The following is a 9883-nucleotide window of genomic DNA, read 5'->3' as shown; positions in this document are numbered from 1 at the left end:
ATGGCTGATGTTAGGAGTTTAACGGGCAGTTTAACAGGAAGCAGAGAGACTGCATCTCCAAGGCAGGAAGAAATTCCACCCCAGCGTCTGTCATTCTGTCCCCCTTTTCATCAACTCTATTTTTCTTCATTAATCTACCTGAAGTTTTGAACACTTTGCTTCCCTGATGGCTCAGACAGTAAAGAATCTGCCTGCAATGCAGGAGACCTGGGTTCAATCCCTGGATCAGGAAGATTCCCTGGAGAAGGGAACAGCACCACACTTCAGTACTCTTGCCTGGAGAATTCCATGGACAGAGGAGTCTGGCGAGCTACAGTCCATGGGGTTGCAAAGAGTTAGACACAACTGAGCAACTAACACTTATTAGAGTCTTGAAAGAATTTGTTTCAGCAAGGCTGATTGTCTCTATTACATGTATACTTAATTAATATCTTTCTTTTAAGTTTATTGAAGTTACAAATTTATATGAATCTATCAATGGCTCCTAATATATGCAGTATATAAATGAAAAATTAAAATTTGCAGTGAGTTCTAACAATTGGAGTAATGACCACATCCCCCAGTCTCCTCTGCAGAAATGTACAGCCGTGGACCCAGTTCTGTCCAAGGAGATGCTAGTTGATTGGGTAGGACCTCAGGAAGTCTCCTTGAAAGAGAGTTGATGTGCCTTTCTTTCTTCTTTTCTTCTTCTTGCTGTCTGGAGTGCAGACATGGGTGATAGCAACTGGGACAATGAAGTGATCATCTATGGATAATGGGTTTTTGTCAAGGGTGCCAAGACCATTCAGTGGAGAAAAGAATAGCCTTTCAACAGATGATGCTGGAACAACTGAATGGTTACCTGCAAAAGTATAACCTAACTTTGGATCCCTATTTCATATCATATACAAAATTAACTCAAAATGAATCAAAGACCTAAACGTGAGAGCTAGGCTATACATTTCTCAGAAGAAACACAGGTGTAAGTCTTAGTGCCCTGGCACATAGGTGACCTGACATGGATGAACCTGTAAAACTTTATGCTAAGTGACAGAAGCCAGATACAAAAGCCACATTTTGTAAGATTCCAAATATATGAAATGTTCAGAACAGGCACATCTGTAGAGGCAGAAAGTAAATTAGTGGCTTCCAGGGCATGGGAGGATGAGGGAATTGGGAGGTACATGGTTTCTTTAGAGGATGAGGGCAATATTCCGGAATTGGCCAATGGTGATGGTTGCACAGCATTTTGAATGCACTAAAAGCTGCTGAATTGCAGACTTGAACATCGTTATGATGGTGAGCTTATCTCAAACAAACTAAAAATATATTTGGAGGATCATTGACCCTGTTGACCCCACTCCACGAGTCCTGGTCATATTCTTTCTTGTAAGAGAAATGAGTGTGCAGCCTTGGGGCAGGGTCCTAGTTCCACCTCAATGGATACACATAACAATGTCTTTAAGTTCTTCAAGATGTCAGTATTCTTCATACAAGAGAAAGACCACTTGAGACAATATTCAAGGAACCAGAGAAGCTCATCAAAGTTACCTGGGACCAGATTAGAGGTAGCTCAGCTAGTAAAGAATATGCCTGCAGTACAGAAGACCCAGGTTTGATTCCTGGGTCAGGAAGATCCTCTGGAGAAGGGATAGGTTACCCACTCCAATATTCATGGGCTTCCCTGGTAACTCAGATGGTAAAGAACCCACCTGCAATGCGGGAGACCTGGGTTCCATTCCTGGGTTGGGAAGATCCCTTGGAGAAGGGCATGCAACTCTCTCCAGTATTCTGACCTGGAGCATCCCCATGGGCAAAGGAGCCTGGTGGGTGATAGCCCAGTGGTTGCAATGAGTCAGACACAAGAAAGTTTGCAAAGAGTCAACTAAGTCTGTAATACAGAGCAACTAAGTACATACACACAGGCCCTGCACACACACTAATCTTTTCAGCAATCCCACCCCTGCACCATTGCTATAAAGCTCCTCATCAGATCCTCCTGGGTTGGGACACATCATTTTTAAAGAGCAGGATCCCTCTGTGTCCCCCATTGCCTGGCAAACCTATAAGGCTATTCTTTTCTACTTCACCCAAAACTACCCAAAACTCTGCCTCTGAGATTTGATTAGGCCCTGCACTTGTGCACAGAAGTCAAGCTTTTAGCATCAAAGCCAAGACACAACCAAGCTAAAGAACAGAAAGAAGGATTCATTACCTGTAGCAAGGAAGGAGAACGCCAAGATCTTTCCCAAAGCAGTGTCTCTCTGAACAGCAAAATTGGGAAAGTTTTAAGCTAAGGGTATGTGCATATCCATAAATTGTCTTAGGTGGTTGACAAAGCTTCAGTTAACGGAAGTCACGAGCATCACAAAAGGTCAGCATCTTCATCCACAGGGTTCCAGTTGACCTGGTGGCTGAGCACTTCAGGTTACTCTTCATTATTGGAACAGAACTGGGAAACTTTACAACAGACCTATTGTCTTTGCTATTGTTGTTTCTCCTGCTTGATGACAAATGTATTTTTCTACATTCTTGTCTTCCCTGAAGATCACTAATCACCGAGACCTGTTCAAGGACAAGCGTTATCGCCATGCTTAGACCCCAAATGGCTTGGGTCAATAATGGCTATATCAAGAAAGCCACACTTGGTTCCCTTTCTCCACAGATCCTCTACCATCTCTGCTTACACACACATCTTTTTTATTTTCAGAGATCTTGCTAAAGTGATCTGTTAACTGAAGAACTCACGGAAATTAACATATGCTGTGATTAGTCCTAGAGTTCAGCTTCTCTGTCTGTAAGTGAGTCAGTTAAATCATGGCGCTGGTCCATGACAGCTTTTGCTGATTTGTGTCAAAATGCGGAAGGGATGTGAGGAAATGCCATTCAACTTTTTAAAAGCTACCTATGTTCTATGTCTAAATCCTGAGATGATTCCAACAATTTCTGGTAGCCACCTCTTCCTTTTACAAGTCAGACTAATAGAATATTATTTTATTCTTGTTTCTTTGGTTCTTTTTTTTTTTTTTTTTGCTTTTGAGTATCTTGCTGGCTACACTATGCCAGTCTTTGTAGTTCTGAATTTTATTTTCCTGTTTTGTGATGTACAATCAACTGGAACTGATGGACCAGCAGATTTCTTGCTCAAGTCCACTGTTCTTATTTTCAAAATGTCTGAGTGTATCTATTTTAGCAAGAGAAGCATTTTTACCATGGCCTTAGCTTCTGTCTTTCTCTTGTCCCCCAAACCTCAGCGCCCACTCTTCCTCCCACTCACTGCTCCTCCAAGGCGCCAGATGAGCTAATCCCTGCCTGGAAAACCCCTCCCATTTCAGGTCAGGCTCCTCCCTTCCCTCTAAGTTCAGGAACTTGCCTATTTCACAAACCTTTCCTGAATCGCTCCACTCTGTTCCAGTTGCCGTAATCTAAGTGATTACAGTCTGATAGCATGAATGCAGAGAAATAATTCAAATGCATGTTAGAAAGTCTAGACTGTTGAATATGTGTTTTTATTTTTCTCATCAGAAAAACCTCTCCTACTTAATACTCGTAACTACCTTCCCAAGGTTAATACATCAGAGCATTTAGGACTGGAATGTTCCTTGGAAGAAAAGTTATGACAAAACTAGACAGCATATTAAAAAGCAGAGACATCACTTAGCTCTCAAAGGTCATCTAGTCAAAGCTACAGATGTGAGAGTTGGACCATAAAGAATGCTGAGTGCCTTGAAAGAATTGGTACTTTTCAACTGGAGCTGGAGAAGACTCTTGAGAGTCCCTTGGATTGCAAGTAGTTCAAACCAGTCAATTGTAAAGGAAATCAGTCCTGAATATTGACTGGAAGAATTGATGCCAAAGCTGAAGCTCCAATATTTTGGCCACCTGATGCAAAGACCTGACTCATTGGAAAAGACCCTGATGCTGGGAAAGATTGTTGGCAGGAGGAGAAGGGGACGACAGAGGATGAGACGGTTGGATGGCATCACTGACTCAATGGACACGAGTTTGAGCAAACTCCGGGAGATGGGGAAGGATGGGAGGCCTGGTGTGTCCCTAGGGTCACAAAGAGTCAGACATGACTTAGTGACTAAACAACAACAGGACTTGGAGAAGTAAGGGGCTTGCTCAAGGTGACAGAACTGGTTCCAGGAAGAACAGCCTCCTGCTTCTTCCTACCAGGGTTGCTGACATTGGCCAATGCACTGTCCACACACATTCCTGGGAGAACCTCCACTGGCTTTAATACCAACTTAGTCCTTCTTGCTGACTTCAGAATCTAGCCAGGAGATGCTTAGCACTCAGATAAGAGTACTCTTAGAGACTGGCTACCAAGTATAGCAATTTCTTAGAAGTCATTCCACCCAGAATTAATCAACTCTCTCTGAGCCAGCCATTTCTAAGGCAGATTCTTGGCTGGAACCTTGAAATCACCATTCTCCCAATGTCATGGCTGCTAATGGCCTGCCTTATAGACAGAATAGAACTTTGCCAACTAGTAACTTCAGAAATGACATTAATCCATTTGAGCACAGTTACTTTAAACCACAGTGCACATAATTCTCACTGTAAACATCTTATTCTTTAATACACTCTGACTTCCCCACCAAACATGGATTTTATCAGTTAGTTCAGTTTAAGGTAAAGTGCAACTTTATTTAGACTGTAAAATACTGATGCCCTAAAAAATGGCTTTTAGAGATTATTATTAGTTTTTTTTTTTTTTTGGTGGTGGTTGTCAAACTTTTTTTTTCCCCAATAGATATCAGCTTTAATGCTGAATTTAGTAACTCTTTCAAAGGGGAACCCTCAAATATGCCCGAGAGAACCGGTCTCAGCAGGGTGAGAGGGGCCCAGCAGGGTGAGTGGGTCTCAGTAGGGTGAGCGGGTCTCAGCAGGGTGAGTGGGTCTCAGCAGGGTGAGTGGTTCTCAGCAGGGTGGGTGGATCTCAGCAGGGTGATTGGGTCTCAGCAGGGTGGGTGGGTCTCAGCAGGGTGAGTGGGGCCCATCTGTCCTCACCTACTGTTGGAAGGGTGTGGTCAGCAGCTGGTCAGATGCTGGGAACTCAGCTACCATCCCCACAGCACAGGGAAGCTAGGAACCCAGCCAGGAGGTTGCTCGTGACCCTTTTTCCCCCAGTCACAAGTCCAGACTCTGCGTTTCCACCAGCCCTGTTCATCAGGTGCTCCACCCCCACTAGAGAGCTTGCTGAGTCAAACTTTTAAGTTAAATCCTTGTGTGAGTGCTTAGTCGCTTCAGTCGTGTCCAACCCTATGGACTGTAGCTCACCAGGCTGCTCTGTCCATGGGATTCTCCAGGCAAGAATACTGGAGTGGGTTGCCATGCCCTCCTCCAGAGAATCTTCCCAACCTGGGGATCGAACTCTCCTGTGCCTGGGTCTCCTGCATTGCAGTCAGAGTCTTTACGCACTGAGCCACCTGGGAAGCCCAGCTAAATCCTTAGGAGCCCAGAAGACACGGGGGCTACTCAGCTGGCCAACATTTAGTCACCTTGTGCCTTGACGGGTAGAGAAAACACAAAGGAAGCCTCCTCCCCTCTTCCCTAGGGCGCAATATTGCTCACCCCACCCACGTGATGGGAAAGCTTTATTGGATGACTTTGCAAATACCGAAATTAGGAGGAGGATTTTGCCTGAGCACTCACATTCCCTGAAGAGCCCCAGGATGGTGTGAAGGAGTGGCCAGGAGATGAGGCCCTTGTGATGTCCAAAAACAATGGAACAAAGCCGCTCCTCCTCTGCACCCACCAGCTGGGCTCTATCCATGAACAGTGTGGCCTGACCCCTAGGGAGCTGCCATCTGGTAGGAACAGCAGGAAACCCCAAGCCCTCTTCCCAGCCTGAGATCAGATGCTGAGACGTGTGATAGGTTTCTGGCACTAAGAGCTGCAGGGACTTGACAAACACGAGGTGCCAGGCACCTGGCTGGTTGTTCCGAGGGCAGGCGATAAGTGGGGCCGTGGCAGCTGGGGAAGGCTTCACTCACACCGCAGGCAGAAGCCGCTCTTCCAAAGGTGGCTTTTCCACAGGGGAGAGAACACAGGCGGGGAAGAGTCTGCTGCGTTTGGGGGAGCTGGGAGGAACTGGGCCGGCAGGATGAGCTACAGGAGGAGGTGGGGGCCCTGGATCCCCAGTGGAGAGGGTGTACTCTGGGCACACTCCTGGTCATCTGTTTCCTTCGTGGGACACACCCTGGCTCTCCTCTGCCTGGCTGGCACCTGCCTGATCTCCGAGACTAGGGTCACTCCCCTGGGAAGCCCTTACCAACCCCCTTGACCTCCACTGTGTCTGAACTGCCTGTCCCATGTCACTAGAGCCCTCAGCTCAGGGGGTAACAAGGACTGGCTTTCTGGTCAACCTCCCCCGTGCACAGCCAGCAGAGCCAGGCTGCGCCCCAGTGTCCAGCAGAGAGTCAGCTTTCAAGTCCGCAGAACGTGGAGCTGGGTGAGGAGGGAAGGGTGCGGGCAGTCTGGCAGCTGGGGGGATGGGGGTTCACTCGACCCCTGATGGGGACCCACAGGATTGAAAGGGAGTTTCTTGGCTGGCACGGCTACTGGAGAACATGACATCGTCTCCCCACTTACGCGACTGCAGGCAGGCTCAGCTGAACCCCTCCGGGGCTCGAGGGCTACCAGAGATGCCAGATACCACGTGAAGAAACTAACACTCAGCCTCTCAGCCACAATTAAACAATTAAATTTCAATTACTTAATATATTATTATATATAATAAAATTAATGAATTTAATAAACTTAAAATTATTTAGTAGATTATTTAATAAATTAAAATTTTTTAATAAATTTAATAAATTAAATGGTTTTATGTATTAAAATGTTTAAAGAACAGTACGTGTCAAGTGATAAATGCAAAATATTTTAAGCTGAAATGGTACATAGTACATTATTACTTTAGTTTCTGGGCACTTAAACTTGTGCTATAAGCAAACAAGGGGAAAAGCCTACCTAAATGAAGTACAGTAAATGTGTATTTTAAAAAAAAAACCCTCATTTCCTATCTCAAGTGACATCACCTAATATTTTATTCTTTAAGGAACCATAGTACTGTTTTTTTTCTTAAGTTATTTGATATGTTTTTCACTGCTGTCTGAAGATTTTGTAATTGAGTAGCAGTGAATATACACAGACAGTGAAGAGGAACTAAAAAGCCTCTTGATGAAAGTGAAAGAGGAGAGTGACAAAGTTGGCTTAAAGCTCAAAATTCAGAAAACGAAGATCATGGCATCTGGTCCCATCACTTCATGGGAAATAGATGTGGATACAGTGGAAACAGTGTCAGACTTTATTTTGGGGGGCTCCAAAATCACTGCAGATGGTGATTGCAGCCATGAAATTAAAAGACGCTTACTCCTTGGAAGAAAAGTTATGACCAACCTAGATAGCATATTCAAAAGCAGAGACATTACTTAGCCAACAAAAGTCCGTCTAGTCCAGGCTATGGTTTTTCCAGTGGTCATGTATGGATGTGAGAGTTGGACTGTGAAGAAAGCTGAGTGCCAAAGAATTGATGCTTTTGAACTGTGGTGTTGGAGAAGACTCTTGAGAGTCCTTTGGACTGCAAGGAGATCTAACCAGTCCATCCTAAAGGAGATTGGTTCTGGGTGTTCTTTGGAAGGAATGATGCTAAAGCTGAAACTCCAGTACTCATGTGAAGAGTTGACTCATTGGAAAAGACTCTGATACTGGGAGGGATTGGGGGCAGGAGGAAAAGGGGATGACAGAGGATAAGATGGCTGCATGGCATCACCGACTTGATGGACGTGAGTCTGAGTGAACTCCGGGAGATGGTGATGGACAGGGAGGCCTGGCGTGCTGCGATTCATGGGGTCGCAAAGAGTCGGACACGACTGAGCGACTGAACTGAACTGAACTGAATATACACAATGTTTTAACTGCAGACTGTGAACGGCTGATTGTGTAAAACTGCTTAATAAAATTTGTTTTTGAAATACAAAAAAAAAAAACACGTCAGATATAATTAAACCTTTACCTTTGACCCAGTAATCCCACCCTTGGGAATCTGTCCCATAGAAATAAAAGTAAAACCCAGTGTATATGCAAGGATGTTTACTGCAGCTTTGTTTGTGACAGCAGAATATCAGAGAAGGAAATGGCCACCCACTCCAGCATTCTTGCCTGGAAAATCCCATGGACAGAAGAGCCTGGCCGGCTACAGTCCATGGGGTCACAAAGAGCTGGACACAACTGAGCAACTGAGCATATACCCTGAGAAAACCATAATTTGAAAAGACACATGGACCCTGATGTTCACTGCAGCACTGTTTACAACTGCCAGAACGCGGCCATCCACAGATGAGTGGATAAAGAAGATAGAGTACAAATGTACAGTGGACTATCACTTAGCCCTAAAGAGGGATGAAATTGAGTCAACTGAACTGAGGTGGATGAACCTAGAAACTGTAACATGGAGTGAAGTAAGTTACAAAGAGAAAAACACTGTATGTTAACACATATATATGGAATCTAGATGCATATACATGGAATCTAGAAAAATGGTATGGACTAATCTATTTGTAAGGCAGGAATAGAGACACAGACATGGAAAACAGACTTGTGACACATCGGGGGACAGAGAGAGTGGGATGAGTTGAGAGAGTGGCACTGACAGGTACACACGGCCACGTGTGAAACAGAAGCTCGTGGGAAGCTGCTGTACAGCCCCAGGGGCCAGCCTGGTGCTCGGTGACAGCGCAGAGGGGTGGAATGGTGGGGAGAGGTGAGGAGGCTCCAAAGGGAGGGGATAGATGTACACGCATGGCTGATTCACGTTGTACGGCAGACGTCAACATCACATTATATTAAAAATTAAATTATTAAAATTAAAAATAAATAAATGTTTTTGCTCTATGGCTCAGGAAACTCAAACAGGGACTCCAATTAAAAATAAATAAATGTATTTGCTGTATGGCTCAGAGAACTCATACAGGGGCTCTGTATCAACCTAGAGGAGTGGAATGGGGCGGGAGATGGGAGGAGGGTTCAAACGGGAGGGGATATATGTATACCTACGGCTGATTCATGTTGAGCTTTGACAGAAAACAAAAAAATTCTGTAAAGCAATTATCCTTCAACAAAAAAATAAAAGAATCAAAAATAAATAAATAAAGGTAAATTTTAAAAAATTGAAACAAACAGACGCCAGCGAGAGGCCCGTGGGCTGATATAACACACGCATGGTGCAAGGCAGAATGCCTACCTCCACGAAGAGACGTGGAGTGATTTGCTGGGGGGTCCTGCGCGTGAGGGTGGCAGAGGTGGTCCTCCCTTCCCTCGCCCATTCTCTTCCTTTCCAGAACAACTTCGTGTGCAGGGCAGGCAGCCATACCCAGGCTGCCGGGGCTGGTCAAGATGAGGGGGGTCCTTGCTGGCCAAGTCAGATTCCGAGCAGAGTGTGGATGGTGAGGCGTAAGAGGAAGCCTAGGGGAGGCACAGGGCCTGGGGGAGTGAGAAGGGGTCACTTACGGGGGCTGCCCGACAAGGGGTGTTGGAGGCCCTGTGGAAAGGAGGATCTGTCGAGGGGCCCTGGCTTGGGGCTCAGAGCCCCAGAGGGTGAGCCAAGAAGTCCTGGAGGACTGAAGGGAGCTCTGCCCTGGGATCAGCCCAGGCGGCTCACTGTCAGAGACGGGAGGTTCTGATAAGGACGATTCAAACTTGAGTAAAACCTGTGGTGTTAAATGGAAGTGGGGGGTATGGGTGCGAATTCACGGTTTTCAGTAAACCTAAGAAGTATAATTCAGGTGTGTGATGCATAGATGCATGTGTACACGTGTGTGAATGTGTGTGTGTGTGTGTGTGTGTGTTCAGTCATTCAGTTGTATTCCACTCTTTGCAACCCCACGGCCTGTAACCC

Source organism: Ovis canadensis, chromosome 8 (genome assembly GCF_042477335.2).
Source record: "Ovis canadensis isolate MfBH-ARS-UI-01 breed Bighorn chromosome 8, ARS-UI_OviCan_v2, whole genome shotgun sequence".
In the NCBI taxonomy this organism is placed as follows: domain Eukaryota; kingdom Metazoa; phylum Chordata; class Mammalia; order Artiodactyla; family Bovidae; genus Ovis; species Ovis canadensis.
This window is presented reverse-complemented; position numbering follows the sequence as displayed.